Below are 10,180 nucleotides of genomic sequence, written 5' to 3'. Positions count from 1 at the left end.
CAACATATTAGCTGTTCATAGGGAGCTCGAAAAAAAAAAAAAAAAAAAAAAAAAACATGATAGCAAGGGCACTTTTAAAAACACTGGACTATGAAGGAGCAAGCTATCACACCACAAACCAAAGGGAATCTTAATTAATTTCTCTGCACAGAAATTAAAGGCACTAAACAGTTTAAAAATTACTTTTCTACAGATAGCAGCAATGACCAGAGAGACATCTACCCTATGAACAAGTCAGAAGCTGAACTAGTGCACTTTCAAAGGTAACATTTTATAATTATCTTTTAACATTTGTGTATCAAGTTAATAATTTTTACAGCATGAAAATTGAGAGCCTGGTTTAATCATTGCTCTACACTATTCTAATAATATATAACTCCATTTAATACAAGTCTTTGCCTGAATTCATTACATTCTATCAGCTAGGCTACAGAAAGGTTCCGTACAATAATTGTATTCTAAAGATGTGCAGGAATACAAGCAAGACATACCAGGAATCCTCTATTTTGGATTATTAGAGGCAGGATTTGCATGATACTGTGGCGGAAAGACAATGGATATGTTACATAGGGTGGTCCTACAGTAAATTGGGGAGAAGGTTAAGGAGCCTGACAACTTTTGGCTACCATTTTTAACTGGTTTAGGTTGGTTGGAAGGTAGGGATAGGTGTAGGATAGAAAGAGAACTGCTGTAATTCCATTGACTTCAAGGATTTATTTGGCCTGTTCACCTAAGTAAGATGTTTCAGATAAAAATGTTTTGTTTGGCCCTTTAAAAATCCCTGCCTCACCATTGCTCAGATGCTTACAGCTGGTGCTTTTAGAGTAGAGAGAGAACATTCAGGGTTCAGTCACAGATTAGGGAAGCACTGGATATGTGCTACAGCTGTACGGTACTGGAGTGAACCCCAGCCGAGTTTTATATTTATATTTTATATTTAATATATTAGAACGTAAGGCAATTTAATTTTTATATATACATACACACACACACACACGCACACACAAATTAAATGTGTTGCTGTGTGCCAACATTGCCTTACATTCTAATCCATGTGGGTTCACATTCAGAGTTTCACTTAAAACTCAGGCAGAGCCATTGATTTTCACATCAAACCCTGCGAAACTGCATACTTTCCTTGACCATCAATCAGGATTACACCAAAATTTTATGAACCTTAAATGTTTTTCACAGCTGTACTCTGCACCCAGGACGGCCACCTCCTCCTGTGTGGTCAACAGAAAATTACATTCCCAACATTCCAAGTTAGTTTAGCATTAACTGTGCCATCCAGGTGATGTTTTATCGTGTTTCTTTAGTGTATATGGACATTGATTTCATGGTCTTTTTTTTTTTTTTCTGAGCCCAGTTCTTTGTAGGTACAAATAACGAATAGCTCTGAATGTATGATCCCAGAATCAGAGTCGCAGCACCTGTGCACATCTTTACCGTGTAACCTAAAGAGGCCGGTTATTCAGAAAATACTCGCATTAAACTGGTTAAATTAATGAAGCAACAGCAAGACATCTAGATGCCTCCAAATATTGTAGTCCAGCAGTGAAGAGTATCACTACTTTGATCACCACAACGACTGTTAATTTACCTTTTCATTATCTTTTTGATTTGAAATTATGTCTCCAAGTGGATGCTGTTATTTAATGGCATTATTGAAAGCATCTTTCTTTGACGGAATATTCATAGTTTTGTTTCCCCTTCTCTAATAAAGCAGAACACTAGGGGTAAGCATGCATGTGCAAATCTAACTCTGTTCCCTTGTGCATTAGAATTGCAGTGTCAGGTATCAGAGGGGTAGCCGTGTTAGTCTGGATCTGTAAAAGCAGCAAAGAGTCCTGTAGCACCTTACAGACTAACAGACGTATTGGAGCATGAGCTTTCGTGGGTGAATACCCACTTCGTCTGTTAGTCTATAAGGTGCCACAGGACTCTTTGCTGCAATTGCAGTGTAGTTACACAAGAATACTTTTTTCTCAAATACAGACTCCGCCCCCCCCCCTACAAAGCCATGCTTCATTCAGGCCTTGAAGCAATGCTAAAGCTAGTCTGAATTTTTTTCCCTGTGGAAACTTTCACTGAGAAAAATGAAATTTTCCATGGAAAGCAGCCATTTTTTCACTAAAAGTTTGGTTTGGTCAAAAACTCAATTAGCATAGACTAAAATAAAAAGGTTTCTGAAGCCTACAAGCAATTGAAAATGGGGGCTTAGAATGGATTATCTTACACAATCTTAACTATAGTGATTACTACCACTCCTACCATAAGTAGTCAAGGAATGAGCTCCTGTACACAAATAGCGAGCAGCAGTAACTGTCCTAAAGAGATTTGTAGTACTGTAATAAAAGCTATCCTTTCTCCCAATGCCAAAAGCATTCATAGGCTTGCTAAAGGCCAATGCAAAGCCCACTGAAGTCAAAGAGGCTTTCCAACTACAAAGATAAGCCCCCTGCCTCCCAAAGAATACAGCTTAATCTAAGACACAACATAATGTTCCATTATCACATTAATCAAGCTAAAAACCTAAATGTTGCAAGTTAAATGTAACTAAGACAGCGAGTTATATCCACATTCTTGGAAGAGTTGCTGGAAATCCATCCCCTTCACTACTTGCAAAATAAAGCAGGCTCTTTAGTTCCCTGCTCCAATTAAAATCCCAAACCCCCTGATGATTACATTTCTTATTCTGTCAAAGGAATGGCATGGTGTAAACTTAAAGGGTAATGGAACGGGTATTGTTAACAAAACAAGGGTGTCACGCAGATTGTCCCAATCAGCTCCAATGCAAAATCTTAAATAGCAATTGAAAAAGCTGTAACTTGCAGAAAGCATGTATTATAAATTCACACATTAACCTATATACAGTAATGCATATTCCACACTGACCCAGTGGTCTACTGGCACAATGCTCTGCACTATCATGCAGATTAATTTTTTTCTTTTTGCTCTTCCAGCTAAGATCACTCTGGAGGCAACAAACATTCTCATTTGTTTATCAGTTTGCAATGTGCTATACAGCAGAGGTAGACAGGTTCTCAACCCTAATAACCTTAATATTTAATTTAGATATATGGTTAGATATTCTAGATTAGTGCTTCTCAACGCACGGCCCAATCAGCACATAGCTGCAGCCCATGTGACATACTCAGGGACATACAGGTTATATATTAGTGTCAATGAGACTCACATAACAGAGAGCTATATATGCAATCCACAATGGTAAATAGGTTGAGAAAAACTTTTCTAGATGGTCAGGTCTTGAAACAGCATGTCTCTCCCTCTCCACTTACAGTGAATTGAACTACATTGAAAGACCTCAGAAGAGAAGTGTTGAGGAGGGTTTAGGCCTGGAGACTGAGGCTAGGTCTACACTACCCGCCTGAATTGGCGGGTAGAAATCAACCTCTCGGGGATCGATTTATCGCGTCCCATTGGGACGCGACAATCGATCCCCAAATCGGCGCTCTTACTCCACCAGCGGAGGTGGGAGTAAGCGCCGCCGACAGAAAGCCGCAGAAGTCGATTTTGCCGCCGTCCTCACAGCGGGGTAAGTCGGCTGCGATACGTCGAATTCAGCTACGCTATTCACGTAGCTGAATTTGCGTATCTTAAATCGACTCCCCCCTGTAGTGTAGATGTACCCTGAGAAGCATGCTTTACATTGCTTAACTGACTCCTTTGGTTTATAAGGAAGGGCTCCAAATTTTCCTACTGTGCCATATTATGTCTACTCCTTTTATGCCGGATGAAGTTGCCTGCCGACTTGTAATTTGATACTAGATAGGAGGGTGAGGTGGGAGAGCCTGAATAACAGAATCTTCAGAACTCAAGGGATATATTCCCTCCCTCCTCTCTCTGGAAAAAGCTGGGTGTTCTAATTTTATTTATACCTACATACTACACAGTGTAGTATATAGCTATAATGGAGAACTGTTCCACCACAAACTGAAAGGGTGACTTGCAATGGAATGCAAGTGTCTGAAAGACTACTTGTTCTGTACAAGGCAGGATGGCAGCAGCCAAAGTAATGTAGCTGGACAGACCTTTCAGAAATTCTATCACTATTGGTTTAGCACCAGGGTAGTTCCCAGGGTTATCAACAGTGGAAGCAAGAGTGTAAACTAGGCACAGCCATTTTTACTAGGGTGTAGTTTATCATGCTTAGAGGGTACATGCCATTTAATGTGAAGTTCACACACTGGGGAGGTGTAACTTATCCACGTAAGGGCTTCATAGTGCATATCCCCAGTGCGGATAACAAGGAGCCTCTCCCTCTACTTTGTGCTCAATAAAATGGGACTCTTTATGCTCAGGGAGATAAGTATTAGGACTTGCCCAATTCCCAAGACTTGCCCCTGAAAAGGGAGCACGGAGGGACTTGGCTCATGGCCCTGCATCCCCCACTCATGCTGGCTAGAAGAGATTGCCAGCTACAGAGGAGACCAGGCATTCCAGCCTCAAGGGTGTCAGTGGTTGCATGCTCCTTGAAGTCCCAAAAATTATGCCTGCTTCAGGCAATACTACCCAGCGTTTCTACTGGGGTGGTGCACTCTTCACTGCCCTAGTATGAGCCTGTAGCTATTTGCCACACTGCAGCCCACAGAGACACTTTGTTCAAGCAACACGCAAATGCCTTCCTCAGCTGTGGAGAAAATGTAAACGTGAGCCTTTCCCAAGTTACTCTGAACTTAAAGGATGCAATGGAGTCTGAGGCCAGCCTGTAGAAGCTGGCTTATACTAGCTTGTCATTACTCTTCTGCAATCTGCGGAATATTGACTTTTCAGTTCATGCTTCTGATCTAAGTCATTGATTATTTTGCAGTAAAGCATGGTGAATGGGTAGTTTGTGTGTCTGAAGAGGTATGCACCTAGGTAAGGGAGAGCGGGAGTCTGGGAAGAAGGGTGAGAAAAGAATACAAAAACAAATGAACAACTGTGTTAAATGCTTAGATCTTTATTAAACAGAGTTGGGAGTGGGATCAGGGGAAGATGAAGGGAGAAAAGAATCCCGAAACAGGGTGAACAAAATGTGACGAATTTAAAGAACAACATTTATTGTTCTTGAGTGGCAGGCACAGGGAAAAAAATTATGAATCTTGTCCAAGATTAAAAGATCCTGGTAAAAAACTCTGAGGAACCAGACAAAACCTACAAATAACTTAATCACCCTCCCTCCCAAGATTACAGCAGAAAGCAAGCTCAGTACCATACCCATAAGTAAGTGACTCTCTAGCTATAGCACTGTATTTTAATGAGACGGATGGTCTGAAGGTTGATAGGAGTCTCTACGTGAATTTTACACATACTCCTAGAATGACGAGCACAATATAAGAACTTATATAGAACAGAACTGAACCTACCAACTCTAATTACTCAAACTGGGAAATAGTTAAAGTCCTACAGGGCAAGGCCAAAACCCAGTGTTTGGGCTGGGTATTAAGTAAGTGCTTAGAGGAGGAATCCTCCAAGCTGTGGAGCCACCTCAGCCAAGGCTACTTCAGACCAATGGCTGGAATAGCCTCCAAACTTTATACAGTCTTGCCCATGCCAAGGTAGGAAGGATACATGCAATGACCTTCCCACACTAACCTGGGGAGGATCTATTCAGTGCCAGATTTCCTGGACTCTCCCTCTCATTCCTCTGCATGCCACCTCAATCCTGCACAGCAAAACTGCACCAGTTCCACCACCTAGAGATATTGTTCACTGAGCAACAAGGAGTCTGGATCTGGGCCAGAGTAGAGTGAGAATCTTGAATTGCTTCAGTGCATGCATTTCAATGCATGTTCACTCCTCCTTATGACAAAGTTTCATGTAATTAGGTATCATTGATACACGAATTCTTAACCTCTTCCAATCCAGGACCGCCCCCAACCAGTAGCAATATGTGAAGGGCAGGGTGGTTATGATCCTTCAATGTTTATTTGTGACCCCTTAAGGGACTGAACCCCTAGGCTGAGAAGCTTTCCACTAATCCCCTTGGAATACAGCCGTTATACCCTACCAGACAGGGGTTAAATACTACATTCCAGAGATTATTTCTTCCATCTCATGATGGCTGAGCAAAGCAGGAGGCAAAGTTGCTACTACTTAATGTGGGAAAGATTTAAGAATCTCTGCTCCTGGTCTTGGTGCAATTGTTCCCAGCAGGGGATGAGTTTATGACTTTCCTCTCTTCCCCCCCCTCCCACAAAATTCCCAGTACTCATATGACCCGGGGGGAAGAAAAGTCCTAGTTCTGCTCAGGGTGGAGAGGGATTTCTTGCCAGGCAGGCATCTCTTGTCAAAATGAAACCCTGATTAATGAGAGTTCATGTAAAATTTCAGTGTAACAGGGTTTCTGCCATGTGTGAAGCACAGCAGGAAATGTAGGATACAGTGGAGCTGCAGTCTTACATCATGTGAAAGAACAGAGATACAGGCTCTCCCACAGAGATTTATCATTTGGCATCTTGAATGCACCACTTGAAGATAGGGGACGTAGCGATAATTTGTCACTAAATTAATTCAGGCAGAGACAAGGAGTGTGTTCAGTGGCACTCTTCTGGCCAGAAGCCACTGCAAAGCCTTATCTCTAAGTTTCTTCTAATAATGTATGCAAATCCTAATACAAACACTTGGCCCAACTGTACAGTTCTCGGTTGTATTTTTATCAAGGCTTGTGACAGCATAAACAATCAGAACAATCTCTAGTTTCTATTTTTTTTCCAGAATTGCAAGATTTAAAAAAAAAATCAAATCTTTAAAATACAGTTAAAATAAGACTTTAAAGTGGTTGCCCAAATTGCCATGAAAGCATGATTGAATGTTTTGCTGTGTAGCTATCCACTGGCGTGTGCACTGATTGGTTCTGCAGGTGTAAATTCATACAATGCACCACTAACTTGCTTGTATGAACTATAGGTAAAGCTACGTTTTAGTCATGGGTATTTTTAGTAAAAGTCATGGACAGGTCACAGGGCGTAAACAAAAATTCACGGGCCCGTGACCTGTCCATGACTTTTACTAAAAATACCCGCCCTGACTAAAACTTGGGCAGGGGCCTGCTGGTGCTGGGGGAGGGAGGGCCACCCCCATTAGTACTGTGTGTGTGTGTGGGGGGGGAAAGCAGGCTGCAGCGCACGGCCCAGGGCCCCTTCCAGTGCTTGGGGGGTGGGGGTTGGCGGGGCTGGCAGGGGCTTCCTACCTGGCTCTGCGTCCCTGCAGCTCCTAGGCAGCAGAGGCAGGGGCTCCTCTGCTCACGCCACAAGCACCGGTTGCCGCAGCTCCCATTGGCCGGGAACCGCAGCCAGTGGGAGCTGTGGGGGCGGGGCCTTTGGGCGCAGGCAGCGCGTAGACCCTCCGCCACCTAGGAGCTGCAGGGAGGCCATGCCAGTGGGAACCAGGGAACCTCCTACCCCAAGGTAAGCACCCCCCCTGCACTCTCCAAACCATCCCCCTCCCACCCACCCAAATTGCTGCTGCTGCCTGCTACGGAAGTGACTTCCATTACCTCCATGACAGACTCACAGCCTTACATTTCCAGTAAATGCCAAGGTCTTGGAATTTAGATGGAAACAAAAATAGCCACAATTGTACCTCCTTCATAGATGGGCTTGAGTAGAAGAAAGTCAGAGGCCACGAGGACTTCAATAAACTTATATGGTACATTCATGACTCACCCTACCCTGTCACTGCTATGTTTTAGGGTAGAATGAAAATAAGTCTTCATCCAATCAGATTTGTTTCATATTCTATTTGACAGCTTCTGAGGCAGGCTGAAGGTACAGGATTTTGAGTGGAATGGGATGGGAGTATATTATGCTGCTGTATATACTAGCTGGTAAGTTAAGGTTTTTTATTATGCTATTAGTGGTGGTTCTCTCTATGTAGTTTGAATTTAATCAGTGTTAGAAGCCAGAGCTCCTTTAAAGCAGAAGCAATAAGCAACCAACATATGATTGCCTAGAACACCTTAGCCACCTACTATAGCTCTTTCAGAATTAGAACTTCCATCTTACTCTTAAACAATGACATTTATTTTTCTCATTCTACTGGTGTTTTTCAATCTCACATTCTCAGTCCTCAAAGTTAAACATGCTTCAACAAGAGAGAATGTTTAGTCATAGTCTATGCAACTAACTTCCAATTAGTCCAATATAACTTAAATCAGACAGCACTACACACTTGTTCAAATCTGGTCTATTGATATATGCGGGGAGTGTGGGAATTAACATGCTAGTCTGACAGAGTACTTGCAACAGCTTAATAAATGTTGGGGTGATAGTAATATAAAGCATACCTTACCAGATAAATGAGAAGTATTTGTCTTTTTTTTTTTTTTAATCCATAGGACACAAAGTCTTTAAAAAGAATCAATTATGTTAGATTATGCAAAGAGCTTGATCCATAGAAAATGCCTTATGTACCACTTGTTTAAAGAATTGTCATGTTGACAGGGCAGAATATACTTCATAGTAACATCTTAAAAGTGGTGACAATTGGAGGGCTACATGTGATAGGGAAAAATCTTACCTAAAGAGACAAAGATGTACAAGTGAGAGATGCGTGAGAGAGGCATTAAAGAGGGAATGCTAAAGAGGGGTCACAGGCAAAGGAATGTAATAGTCCAGAACTGTGTTTAAGTGTTGGCTTGTTTTTATATAACATATGTATATGTTTTTTATAACATATAGCTGACAATCAAATATACTTTAAAATAGTTTTAGTGAGTAGGCAAGCAGAATTTTGTAAGATTGTAATTATCTGCAAATTAATCCATGCTTATCTCCCTGGAGGACCATTAAAACCAAAACCAATCAGAACAGTAAGGAGTAGAACCCAATGATATGCCTATTTTCAAAATATATATTTAGCAAAAATACCACCCTGTGTGTTTGCTATAGCCAAGGATAAAAATATGCAAAAGAACATGCCAAACAGCCAATACCATCATACAACAAATGCTTCAGTGCAGATTTCCACTACCAAAAACCCACACCCTGTAGCACTGCCAAGAAAAACATTTCTGATGTAACATCAGCATAGGAAATCTGTCCAACATAACCAGTAACCTGAGAAAAATGTGCCAAGACACAGTGAATACAGCCCTTAAAATTTCACCCAGCAGCTGCATGAAAGGGAAAGTAAAAATAAACCAGCACATGTGCAAGTTTCCTTGAAGTGATTCCCTCACCCAGCCCAGAGGGTGTCATTGCTACTTGTATTTTAGGCCACTTATGCAGGTGCTATCACAGAAACTAGCCTGTATTAGGTATGAATGCATGTTTTAGTGCAAAGTTCATGGACATACTTGCATATTCTTTTCTCATGGTACTAATCCTGGAACCTTAAAAATCTCACCTGTTTCAAAGAAAGAATGTGGTTTATACAGGAAAACACTGAGCATAATAATTCACCTTGCAGAGTACATGGACTATTAAGGAATTTTTTTGCGCATGTACTCTCTCTTTCTGTTCTGATCAAGAGACCTCTGAGTCAAGAGTACCTGGGAAAGGCTCGCTCAATGCAAGATGGGAATATGGATAACAGGTTGGATGGTGGTTTGTGAGGTTTCTATTCTCCACAGCCCAGGAGAGACTGGCTGTTTTTACTGTCATGCAATCTGGAGGAAAAGGAAAGTATCAATATAAATGTTTAATGGTACTTGTTAGTCTTAATTTGAAATTCTCTGAAGTTACTTTGATGTGACGTCTAAAAATACTTTGAATGTATAATTTTAAATATTGACAATATTTCTTTTGAATTTGCACTGGCATCAAAGATTGTTACCTATCTCTGGCTTAGTCTCTGCCTCTCATTACATTTGGAATCTCTTTAGACAATATCGTAAGTGATCCCATGTCTCGGCGGTCCTAAACCAGTGTCTCAATATGATGCTAAGGAGTACTGCTGTGATGGCAGTGCCTCTCTGGTGGGATGCAAAACCAAGCTCCTAAACACCTGTGGACTTCATGGCATTTATAGAATGTAATAGTACTCAAACTAGTCTGTCAGGTAATTAATCTTTTTGTAATCAAATGTGGTTTAATCTGAATGGAGTTCATTTCTTATCCTGCCCTCTCCTTGAAGTTGTCCACATTTCCTCTCAACTGCTGAAGTCCCCTCTCCCTTCACTGAGAAGGCTGTTGAAGATGAGGGAGGGCAGATTTCCCCTTCTCTCCCCACC

Source organism: Trachemys scripta, chromosome 13, assembly GCF_013100865.1.
Source record: "Trachemys scripta elegans isolate TJP31775 chromosome 13, CAS_Tse_1.0, whole genome shotgun sequence".
NCBI lineage: Eukaryota > Metazoa > Chordata > Testudines > Emydidae > Trachemys > Trachemys scripta.
The sequence above is the reverse complement of the archived record's forward strand: the minus strand, read 5'-3'. Positions refer to the sequence as shown.